Raw genomic sequence first — 13,707 nt, forward strand, 5'->3', positions numbered from 1 at the left:
CTATTGTTATCCGGCTGAGCCGATTTGTCTACAAGATTCTGCACGCTATTCTTTTTATACTGACACTACAATAGAGATGAGTCGATTCTTCTTCAACGTCGGCGTAGAGCACAACACACGCGGATGGGCTAGATCGAGCTACCAATGCACTCTAATACCATGTAAAGAATTGATAGTATGATTATGTGCAATGGAATAGGTTAGAGATGTGTGTTGTGTGTGTGCGTGAGAGAGAGAGAGAGAGAGAGAGAGAGAGAGAGAGAGGAGAGGAGAGAAACACAATATAGATGAAAATAGAATACTTACAAAAATTGTCTATTACAAAGTCATCAACTCTTGAATTTTCATATATACTTTGTGGCTAAAGAAGAAGTAGAATATGTCGTCAGTGATTAAATGTATAATTAGTTAAACCAAGATGATTTCTAAAAATACTTACTTTTGGAATTTTGTGACCATCTCATCTAACGAAAACTCTTTTACAGCCACTTGAGAAAGCATAGATATTAACAATCTGTCGTCCTTGATTCCTTGTAGCAACCGCCATGGCAAGAGTGTCATATTTTCAAGTAACTCTTCAATAATCAAGTCACTCTTTCGTGACTTTGTCGTTATCTCTACCTGAGCGTCTAATTTGGCCTTCTTCACCCGTTGACCTTTTATTTCTTTACGCGCCCACATCGAAAAGATTTTGTCTTGTAAGTCCTAGACCTCGCCAGTTCAAAATGCTAGTTGAAACCACAAATTGTACTTTCTTAAGCCTTCCGATTTCGTGCTTTCGTCGCCAGCTATCCCAACTTCAAGCAAACATTGTCAACGCAAACCAGGATGGAGCTTGGGATCATATCTTTTCAACATATATGGATATTCATAATCAAAGAATCGAATTCTTTCAATACATGACATCTTCTGTCAATAATCGTTGTCATTGTTATGGACCCAAGCCAAAAACTTGGCCGCCTCATGCGTAAGTCCGATGTAAACTTTGCACTCAATATACTCAAAGAATGGTGTTATCACTGTGTAGAAACGTCGTCATGACATCCAGTTGTTCGACTTCGAGATCATGATGGCCGTGATGCTCAACACGGTTCGGATTGACATCATCTTTACGACCGGAGAAAATATTTCATTGAAATCGACACCCTTCTTTTGTTGAAAGCCTTTCACGATGATCCGTGCTTTGTACCTGGTGGATTCCCGACATCTCTCGGTTTCAACTTGTATACCCATTTATTCCGAAGTGCCTTCTTTTCCACTTGGTAGTTCGGTCAATTCATATGTGTGGTTCTCATGCAAGGAATCTGTCTCCTCTTGCATGGCACTCAACCACTTTCAGCTGTGGGTATCTTCTTTAGCTTCTTCAAAGATTTCCCGCTCCCCCTCATCGGTTAGCAGTACACGCTCTTCATCTGGAAATCTTCGGGGGGGGGCCTCCTTTCTCTTAGGGGGTTTCTTCGGCCTCCATTCGGCACGATTGATTCTTCTTCAAATTTTTGGCCGAGTCGAATTTGGTTCCTTGTTCGGCCGTTACCCCTCGTTCTTCGGTCAGTTCTCCATTTTTCCAAGTATTAAATCGACCGACTGGCTTGCATTCGATTTCGATTGATTCGGTAGTTGGAGACTTATTCTCAATCTCCCAGTCGACTATTATCTTTTCCTCCATGAAGACAATGTCATGGCTCCTAATCACTTTCTTCTCGGCTAAGTCCCATAGCCGATAGCCAAATTCCTCATTGTCTGGCCAAGATTTCGGTCTAGTTTTCCCCTTTGGTCTTTTGCCACATGCACATATGCAAGACAGTTGAACACCCTCATATGTCGATACGAAACGTCTTTGCCGCTCAACACCCTTTGTGGGATATCACCATCCACGGGTACTGAGGGTGATCGGTTTATCACATACGTTGCCATCATCAACGACTCAGCCCAAAACGTCTTCAGTAACTTAGCATGTGCAAGCATACTTTAGACCCTTTCCATTACGGCATGGTTCATTCTCTCGGTCAGTCCATTAAGCTATGTCATCTTTGGCACGGTATACTCGAGCCGGATTCCTTGATTTCGGCAGTATTCCTCGAACGGTCCACGGTGTCGTCAAGATTTTCGGCAACGGTGTGAAAATTGTGTGCAACGAATGAAATCGAGAAGGTGCAATGTTCATGTGAGAAAGGGGTGAAGGCCACACACATATGCTAGCATGTTGTAAATAGGACTGAAATGAAAATTGTAAAAGGAAAGCTAGATGTAAAGTTAAACATGTGCACGTGTGATGTGCGCTCAATTGTAAATATAAAAATAAGACTAAAGCCTAGTAACATTTAAGTGCATACATAAGGGTTCAAGCCTTGGCAAGGCTTGAACGTTGCACCTCCAAGATAGGAGACAAATTAACTTACCACTAAAGCTACTACTAAGTGTTTTAGAATTTGTACATTTTCTTTTCATATTTAGTATTTTGTAGGAAGTAAACATATAGAAACCGTGGGCACAAAACCATGGTTTTAGCCCGTGGGTTTAGACCATGGTTTTTGCATGGAGAGACCTATAAAAGCCTATAGTTAGGCTTGTGTAAGGAGGCAAGTGATGTAAGTAAAAAAAAGAAACTTTTAATCAAAGATCAGAGTTATCCTAATGGTGATGTATCTTGTCTCGTAAAACTAAAGTCAAGGGTTTAATCTCTATCTCAATCTCTCTCTCTCTCTCTCTCTCTCTCTCTCTCTCTTCATCCATCTATCTATCTTCAATACTTTCTTGCTTATGCTGCTAAAAACATTGAATCCTTCCGGTCCAGGACCCTAGTGGTCCCGCTTCATTTTACGAACACGCGAGGATTTCCTTGACAATGGTACTCTCCGCCATTATCCGCTCAGACTACCTTCAGTTTTTGACTGGTTTCTCTCTCGGCCCTCACTTGGAACTCTTTGAAGATGGATAACAATTGATCCTTTGTCTTCAACATGGAAGCCCATAACTTCCAGTTATAGTCATCAATGAAGGTCACGAAATACTGTGAACCACCATACGACTTCGTGTCCACATAGCAAATGTTCGTATGACGAGTTCCAACAGCATTTTCTTCCTCATCTGGGGCCTCGTTCGGAAGGATGTTTGATTCTGTTTACCGGCCAAGCAATCAGTGCACTTCTCAAGTTGCACGTTCTTCACCTCCAGAATGAGGTTGTCCTCGGCAAGCTTTCGCATCCCCTTCTGGCTCATATGGCACAACCCCATGTGCCACAGTTCATCGACCGTATCGGTTGCCATGTTTGCTTCCCCTCGGCATATTCGAGCATTCATTATGTACAGTGTGTTGGTTTTCCGGGCTCGAGCAACGATCATACTTCCCTTGCAGAACTTCATGACGTCGTTCCAGATGCTACCCGTGTAGCCTTCATCATCCAGCCAACTGGCTTATATCAAGTTCAATCAAACTTTCGGAACATGCCGAACATCTCTCAACACCAGTCTGCACCCGGTCGATGTCATCAGACACACATCTCCAATGCCAACAATTCGGCATGCTCCTTCATTTCCCATCTTTACAGATCCGAGGTCTCCGACTCTGTAGGATGAGAAGCACTTTCAGTCAGGGGTTAGATGAAACGATGCACCCGAATCGACCACCCATGTCGATTCTTCGCCTACGAAATTCACTTCATTTTGCTCACAAATGAGCAACAACTCCTCCTCACTCGCGGCAATTGCTGAGGTGTTCTTCCTGTTCGGGATTTTCTTCGGCTCTACACCACTAGCTCCCCCTTTCTGCTTTTGAAAGTGTCGGCAGTTTTTTTGGAAGTACCCCGGCTTCCCATAGCAGAAGCACGTGGGTCTCCCCCTCGACTTCAACCTAGTCCCGGACTTATCTCAGTTCTAGGGACTTTGATTTCAGCTTCTTCCCTTAATCATGTCACCTTCCATGACTAAGGCCTTCTGGTCGGTATTGGACTCTCGGTCCTTCCGGTGAGCTTCTTCGTTTAGCAAGCTTGACTTCACCTGCTCTAGGAATATGTGTTTCCCTTCCGATCCAGCATTACCCAACGTGACAACCAGCGTTTCCCAACTATCCGAAAGGGATCCCGGCAACAACAATGCTAATGCCTCATCAGTCAAAGGTACTTCTAGAGAGCTGGTTTGGTTCATCAATCCTTGGAATGCATTGATGTGCTCCACCCTACTGCAGCCATCATGATACCGAAGCCTCACAATTTTTCGAAATACTAAGACTCAGTTCACGGCATTCTTGTTTTCGAACATGATGTCGATCTTCTTCCATAGGACATCTGCTTCTGTTTTTTCGCCAGAGTTGTTGTATAGACTCATGTCTATAAAACACCTTATATATGTGACCACCTTCAGATGCAACACTTCCCAAGTCATTGCATCGATATTGTCTGGTCTTTTATCTCTGAACTGCACCAGTAGCCAAAGGTCTTTCACACGAGCATGTCTCTCATCTTCGACTTCCACACTGAGTAGTTGGAACCGGTTAGCTTAAACATGCCACCGAATGAGTCTTCCATCACTCTGATACCACTTTGTTAGGAATCGACCATCTACAACCGGTTACATGTTCATATTCGTGTGCAAAAACCAAGAACTAGTACACAAATAGAAAAACATGAAGACACAAAGACACCGATATTTTACGTGGAAAACCCGAAATGGGAAAAACCACGGGGGTCTGCAAACCCTGAGAGAACAAATCACTATAGTAGAGAGGAAGTACAAATACAAAACTCGGAGGCAATGGCCTCAAGTTCTCCTTCGTTTGACAGATGGCTACGGAGTTACACTCTCACTCTCTCACTCACGGTTATAGAGGCAACTACCTCGTTCTAACTTTACAATAATGATCAACAACTATTTACTAAAGTTTGCCCTAGTTTCTTATAAACAAAAGCAACTTTCTGGCTTTTTACAAGTATAGCCCCCAAGAGACATTTTAGACTCTCTTTTTTTCCTAAAAAGATATGCCAGCATTTTAGACTATTTACAATTATAGTCTTTCGAAACGATTTCGGATTCGGCCTCAGCCGAGTTACTTGTTGAGAATCAAGCTCAACATAGTGCAACGTGTGAACACACCTTTTGAGAATCCATGATTACTCAAAGGTCAAGAGACACACCACTACTCTCTACACATTAACTATGTGTCATAGAATCATATTCTATGACACATAACTAATGAGTTACATATTCCCCATGACTATGAGTCCTCACATTCCCCAAGAGAGAGAGTGGTTGTTGTAAGTTAATGAAGAGAGAAGGTGAGTCTATATAAAGCACCCTCCTCATACTTTATACCAAGTCGGTTGTGACTCCTTGTAATGCTACAATTTTGTATATCCATTCTACTTGTGAAATATACATCTTCTTCTTCTTGAGTATTCCTTTTTCTATCTATATCTTGTGTTCTCTTATCTCTCCTCTAATTCCTCTCACACATACACATAACACACATCTCTTCCGCTACACAAGAATCATACCCGATTCTTTACATTACTCACCAAATCAGTTCTTCTCTTCTCATCTGGAGGGACCTGTTTCCCAACATATTTTCCCTTGTCTTAAGTTCAAATTCTCCATTTTCTTGTATCCGGTTTTCTCTATGTTGTTGCACGCCTTCGTTTCTACCCACATTCTCCCTACTTCCTCTCGCTTGCGTGCATAACCGAGTCTCTGAGCCCCCGTGCTCATCACCCAGGATGCGGAAACAAGTTCAGATTGGGTTATGCATGCCCCTCTTGTGCCCGGTAAGATATCCGGAAGGTCGATCCGGATAATCATTTCACTCTCTTTTACCGGCTCCTTCGTCTAAGACCTCGGCGGTCCCACCCCGGATCCTACATGTACCCATGGAATACCGCGACAACGTTGTCGTGAAGATTCCAGGCCTTGGTGAGAAACCGGGGAATATCAGAAGAATCGGCGGAGTGCATCATGTGCACTTACCCTTGTAAAAACGTGTGAATAATAGGGGTGCCTTTATGGCGCCGAGTAGGAGTTAATTCGAGACAGAGGATCCCATGTAATAAGGGATTTATCCCACATTGTTATGCATCCCTCTCCTTGTTCTATAAAAGGAAGGGAGCGCCCTTTGTAAAGGGGTTGCCCATTTTGAGTTAGGAGGGTATACCACTTAGGTCTAGGGTTTGGTAGTTTTCGTGATCTTCATCTTATTCTTATTCCCTTAGGGTTTGTACTGGTCTTGGCACCTTATTTCGTTTAGGGTTTCATCTTGGCAGCTTTCTTCTTTTCTTACTTTCTTGTTTTCGATTAGGGTTCTTCGACTTCTTCTTCTCCTTCGTGTTTGTTTAGGGTTTAGTCCGGTGAAGAGTGTATGTTCAATGGGGTTTGTTTTTGCTCGGTCTCCTGTGCAAGACCCCACTTGGCGCAACGAGCCCGAGAGCTCCCCGTTCGACGGCTTAGCAATAGGCGGCTGTTGTAACCTAACCTACCTTGGTCAGGCTCGAAGCCGGAGTTGTATCTTGCTCTTGTAATTATATATATATATAAGGCTTTGCATATTTGTGTTTCTGTTGGTGCCGGGTGCGTTTCATCCCCTTTGTTTTTTGTATACAAAGGCGTGAGTTAGGTCGGTGTTGTGTGCGTGTGTACGCCCTCTCTATCTATCCATCTCGCCCTCTTTTCTGTTCAGTAGCCTCCTGTACCCAAACTGGTAACGATCCAATTTTGTGCTACTCTAGTGCGGCTGATCACAGAGGGTGACAGTCTTCCAGTACCCTCTACTCCTTAGTCCAAGACCCCCGTGGTCCCGCTTTGGATCCTACACGTACTCGCGGAATATCGCGACAACGTATACCTAACTGTTGTATTTCCAAATAACCGACTATGTTTTTTGTGTGTCGCATAAGCTTCCACGCGTATTCATTTACACCGACTATACCACCAACATCAAGGAGATTTGTGATTCATTGGGCTCCATCAACGTGATAGTGGAGGAAGATGAAATGGTCCGGATCTACTTGGGAGGTTTAGCACTAAAGTACGAGCCAAACAAAACGACCATCTGCACCAGAGAGAAGCCACCCTCCTTCGGCATGCAATCTATGTTATTGGTCAAAGAAAACTGAAAAGATAAATATGTGGAAGCTGAACAGATCGCAACCGGCTCAGCCAGATAGCAATAGAAACAACAGAGAATGGAATACATAGAGTAGGTGAGTTGAAACAGCTTGTTTTTGGCCTGCTGAAATTCAATGGCCAAAAAGGTAAAATCTGTGAAGCATGTCAGCTCGGAAAACGACATCGACTTCCTTTCCTCAATGAACGCAATTAGAGCAACAACAACCTCGATGTGATTCATTCAGATGTATGGGGACCTCCACATAATGTGAGCATGGGGGGAAGCCAGTACTTCGTCTCCTTCATCAATGATTTTTTGAGACATACACGAGTCTTCCTGATTGAGAAAAAGAGTGAAGTCTTCCCTTGCTTCTTAAAGTTGAAGAGCCTGATAGAAAGGGAGACAGATAGGAAGATCAAGTGCCTTTGGTCTTATGGCAGAATCAATACTTTTCCGGCCAATTTACCAAATACCTATAGAAGGAATGGATTTGAAGAGAATTTTCGTGCAAGTACACACAACAAAACGGTGTGGTAGAGATGAATAACCAAACCATTGTCAAAGCCACAGGGGCAATTCTCGAAGAGATATAACGAAACACTAATGGGCTGAAGCGGTCAAGGCGGCGGTGTCGTGGAAATCCGTGGCTTATGGGTCAATTTGGTCTGGATTGCCGGGGACTTGGACTAGGGATTCGGTGGGGCGAAGTTCTTGTGTTTATGGGTTTGGCCCTTCGTCTTTCAGCCCGTGTTGTTTTCCAACTCAGCCGCATCGGCCTTCATCTCCTTGAACAAACCTAGGGTTTCTATTTGATTAACTCTGAGACCATTATGAAGATTAACCCGCAGTTAGGGATCAAGCACAAGATTAGACAAAACTCTTGGGAAAAGAATATACACGATTTATGATACAAGAAAATGTGTTTACAATGAACCGACTTAACACCATGATTCCAGTGTCTTTTACAAATAATAAGCTAAGGTACTACAAAGGCTAAACGAGATACAATAAAGGGCTAAACGAGACCGATGAAGGCGAGTCGAGTGAGCCGCTGGGACCGCAACTCCCACCGTTGGTCAAGCCCCGAAGACGGTGGAGTGTTCCGTGTCACTCTGGTCTCCCTTCGACGACCAATTCCCGAGTTAGTCCACCTTTGTTGAAACCGACGCCGCACCAAACGCTCTCCGTCAAGGAGAGGATGCCTGAACCACCGAGAAGGCCGCCACCGGAATGCCAAAAGAGCCGCCATTGTAGAAACCCCAAACAAAACCAAACTCTCATTCGATGAAGAAGAAGAAAGTAACACCTGAAACCCTACCATGACCCCAACTCACACGAAATCGAAGAACCTCATGAACCCTAACCCACAAAGTGAAGAATACAAACCCCATCAAGAACAAACCCTACTTCTTCCCACCAAGACAACGAGAAAGGAGAAACCTTAAAACCAAAATAGGGAGAAGAAGAAACCTAGAACAACTGAAACCCTAACCAAGAAGAGAGATAAGAACCGAGAGAAACCCTAAACCTCCACTCAAAGAAGAACACCCAAAACAAAGAAGAAGAAGAAGAAGCCTACCAAACCCTAGATCTAAGTGGTACACCCTCCTAACTCAAAATGGGCAAAACCCCTTAATAAGAGCCCCCTTACCTCCTTTTATAGTTCAAGGAGAGAGGGACATTACAATGTGTGAGGCCCTATATTCCTCCCCTTTCTTATTTCTATACACATTTTCTCATGTGCATGTGCAAGTCGTTGTACCCGATTTTCTCACCATTGTCAGAAATCTTCACAAGGGTATATTTGTTGAACCACACATCTAGAGATGGAGCACAAATAACTCCACAAGGGTGGAAGCCAATACGGCATCTCCTTCATCGATGATTTTTCGAGACATGTGTGGTTCTTCGTGATTGAGAAAAAGAGCGAAGTCCTCCCTTTCTTCTTAAAGTTGAAGAGGTTGATAGAAAGGGAGACAAATAGGAAGATCAAGTGCCTTTGGCCTGATGGTAACTCCACAAGGGTGGAAGCCAATACGACGTCTCCTTCATCGATGATTTTTCGAGACATGTGTGGTTCTTTGTGATTGAGAAAAAGAGCGAAGTCTTCCCTTTCTTCTTAAAGTTGAAGAGCTTGATAGAAAGGGAGACAAATAGGAAGATCAAGTGCCTTCGGCCTGATGGTAGAATTAGTATTTTTCCGGCCAATTTACCAAATACCTATAGAAGGAAGGGATTCGAAGAGAATTTTCATGCAGGTACACACCACAACAAAATGGTTTGGTAGAGATGAAGAATCGGACCATTGTTGAAGCCACGGGGGAAAAATGCTCGAAGAGATATACCGAAACAATATGGGGCTAAAGCATTTGGGACGGCGGTATATTTGTTGAACCGCACATCAAGAGATGGAGCACAAATAACTCCACAAGTAAGGTGCAAACCGGACATGGCACACATACGAATCTTCATCAGCATTGCTTATGTCCATGTGTCGAAAGAGAAAAGGAAGAAGCTAGACCTAAAGGCCAAAAGATGCATCCTTATCGGCTACTCACATGAGTAAAAGGGTTATAAGTGTTTTAACCCCCGAACCCAAGAGGTTTGAGTAAGCCGTGATGTCGTCTTTGACGAATCTACATCCTGGTACTCACCACCAATGTTATTAACTCCTGTAAATTCAGAGCCGAATTGTTATGTACACATGTGACATAAAATAGGTGAGGGTAGGTCACTAATATTTACATAAGTGAAGGGTATGTTCACTACTGTTAAAAAGGGACTAATGTGATTGGATAGAAGGAATGATAGGTGCATGCACTATCATGATTTGGACAACCAATGAATGGAGAGTTTTTTAGAAAGGCACATCTATTTAAGGGGCCTAGGAAGAGAGATAAATGTGAGGCTTAGCCACCCTCAGAAGCACATTACGTCGAAAGGTTGTTGTCTTAGACACTGGTGGTGCGGGCTAGGCTTTCGTCACAACGATCATGTTAATCTCTTCCAAGGTATTAGTCATCCTAATATCTGGGGGTATGGGACGTCGATGGTAGGTTGGCTATAGCCTATGTCTTTATCATAGCTCAGGGGTGGTCGGGTGGAACGGGTTCTTCTATCCAATATATTTACCTTATTTTACTTTATTTTGGTCTATTGATTAGTATAGACTCTTAACAATGGTATCAGAGCTTGTACTAACACAAAAAAATTGTTGTTTTGATGTTTTTGTGCATGAGCGATGGGGATCTAACCATGCTCGTCATGCTTTTCTCAGGATCAAAACAACATTCTTAACTCGATATTCTTCTTTCTCAATCTCTCTCTTATTTTCCATGATGTGTTCTTCTTAGTCTAGGAAATGTGTATTATGTTTTCTTTTCTTTTCTTTCTTGGTCTAGGCAACACACCAACATAGTTTATAACATGATTTTTTATTGATCTTCAATGCCAACCACTCATGAAAATCTCTAAGTCCAATTATCTCAATGAAATGTTGGTTGTTTCTTTCCTTCATTGTTTGAACATCCTCCATCGTTTTTTCCTTGATGAAGTACACCAATCGTTTTTCCTCCAAATAGAATGGCAACCTTCGTTCCCTTCCACCCCCTCAGAAATGTGGTGAAGAATATTTGTCATATACCCGGTGATATGAAAACTAACCTTCATATTAATAAGCATCAAGATGTAGCACAATTCAAAAGCAATCCTAATCAATAGGGATGTTGATTTATTGTTTCCTCATTTGAGCAAATGCAAGCCCAACGCGTTTAATAGTTGGCAATTTAATTTCCTTATGTACCATTATTGTATCCACACATAGAATCTAAATATCAAAACATATTCAAAATCTTAAGATAGCATATATGACAATTAGTGTGGGCAACTGTTAGAAGGTCTTATACAAATCTCATGAAACCATACCTAGATTGAATGTTTTGCTTGATTATAGTCATTCTACACAGGGTATGAACCAATTTTTCTACATGCACAATTAAAAGTTGCGCTTATGGCATAAAATGTTGATTTCTGGACACATAAATATAACCTATGCTTGCACACTTGTAGATTGTATCAGCAACCAAAGCATGTTGGGAATCTAAGGATGTTAGATAGGCCACAAGTGCATATGGAGTTTTTTATATGTGATATGAGGCAACTCTATTCGTGAGACAATTATTTTAAACAATGAGCTATGGAAGTACGGGATCATTAATAACTTTAATTGACCAAATTTATACATATTAAAGAAGAAATGGTGTCGTTCTTTTATAATTATTGAGAGAGAATCAGTTTCAAATAGCTCTAGTTACCATTGAGGGGATGAGATACCCTTACATTTAGGACCACTTGAATCTCTCATAATGACTCAAATATCTTTTAAAACTATGTTATAATAAGTGAGCAAAGGTTCTCTGTCGAATCCCTTACCAAATTCAAAGGTTAGAAACCTCTAGAGCATGGAAAGGATCTCTATAGTCTATATAGAATAAGTTAATTACATAATAAAGATTGAATATGTATTGCATTGACTTTTAAAGTAGTCGATTGATGGGGATCGTGGCTTAATCATATTCAAAGTTTGTGAGAAAACATAATGTAAATATAAATTTCAACATTTTTAAAAGATACCAAGAAGAAGAGGTGAAGTATTTGGCTAGCATGTAATTTTGGGAAACATTGTTCCTACTTTTCACATAGGTTACTTTTATCAATTCTTCGAATGAATGATGTGATATACACACAACAATAGGTGTGTAATTAAATGCATTATATGCACCATATACATAAAAACACATATACACACACAACACAATAAACTCGTTACTAGAAGGTTGAAGAAAGTCTCACAGTACTTCTTTTGGGACGATAGTCATTGTTACACACGTGCACACACACAAATGAAAGGGTTGAATGATGAGAGGGAGATTTCAAGGAACTTCCTTGAAGAGTTTCACAAAAGCATTTATCTTTCCGATTGGAGGGCATCAGGTGTGTCAAGAGTCTACATACCAACTTCAAGTTGCAAAGCCGAAGTCCGATCTATGCCTACACCTAGCTTGAAAAACAAGAAACAAAATAAACATTATTTTGCATGCATATACATGAATATTACATAAGTATGACAATAAGAATAATAATTAAAGATGTTGCATTCGTGCTAGATTAACTTTTGAAATAGACCGTTTTTGTGAAATATTGGTCTAGGCTCGGTTTCCCGAACCGTAGGTTCGATGGTTACAAATACTTAAACATAGAAAAGAAAAACTATGTGGACAGACAAGAGGAGGCCCATGCTTTTCTTGCGCACACATTTTTCAACCCTTTCAAGCTTATGAAAAAGTAAAAGATACCATTATTTTCCAAATGATCTTTAACAATAAATGCTTAGGTCAATGTTTCATTCCGATCTTCCATCGACGGATTCTCGTTCAATCTTCAAGTGACTCGTGTTCTTTTATGGCATCAATTTTGTATCTCATCATGCCTCCTTGTGCTTTTCTTTTGTGCTCAACTATGTCTTGCTAGTGTGTTTTTTATTGCATCAATTTCAATGTGTGTTTGTGTGTGAACATCCATCATGGTTTATGTCGATGCTCCATAGTCTTTACTTAACTATTTATGGTAGACCGGACTTCGAAGTTGGGATTTCACTAAGGAGCATAAAAAAAGACATAATATTTTAACTTTTGATACATATAAAATAGTCATTGAGATTTTGGACAATTCCATCATGGCTTTTGCAATTCTTATGCAAGGTTCATCAACTTTACTGTTTCTTGATTTTTTCTTCAATATACGAGAATACTAACAAAATCCAAGTTTAGATTGAGTGCGCACACAAACAAAAATCACGTGGTTCTTACGTTTTGAACAAATTGCATATTGTTTCATTGTGGCAATTGACTGCATGTTGTTTGTGTGTGGATGTATGAGTTTTTAATTTTAAACACATGGGTATTTGCTTACAATAAGTTACTAGTTTATGAGTATTGGTAATGAGTCTAGTACACATTATGCATGCATACGTACTTAATGATGGTCTTTATATCATTGTGCCGTTCACCAAATTCTATTCAGAGTGTCTAAACTTCAATCAACCACATGTTGCATATCAACCTTGACAAGAGAATTCCAATGTAACTTTGTTTACTATCAATGTTTTATCAAATGTCATAGGTATACCCACTTTATCGATAAAAATGGCAATGCCAAAGTTTCTATGGTTCCTTTTCAAGAGCAAATAGTGCGAATGATTTCAAACTAAAACTATATGAAGAGCTTTTGCAATGAATGCAACATCAACCACCCCTGATCGTAGTATCTCAAAACACAATATTAGAATCGTGTTTGGATATTAGCAAACCCCAAATTCATTAGGAATGCCTCTCAAAATCTGTAGGAAATCATTTGTGTGGACATTTAAAGTCTCTTATATATACTCATAAATGTAATGTGTTTACACTTTGCATTAGCAAGCAATGTCTTGTGTTACCTTGTCTACATTTATTTTGACACGCCATGTCTCCCAAAGCATGAAATTTTGAGAGGATCCAAGTTCAAATATATCTACACGCAACTCACGCATTCGAGTGTTATTTTCATACAATTACTTT

The sequence above is a fragment of the Azolla caroliniana genome, unplaced genomic scaffold (assembly GCF_043228905.1).
Source record: "Azolla caroliniana isolate FFs.n. ecotype wild unplaced genomic scaffold, voAzoCaro1.0.p SCAF_10, whole genome shotgun sequence".
Classification (NCBI taxonomy): Eukaryota; Viridiplantae; Streptophyta; class Polypodiopsida; order Salviniales; family Salviniaceae; genus Azolla; species Azolla caroliniana.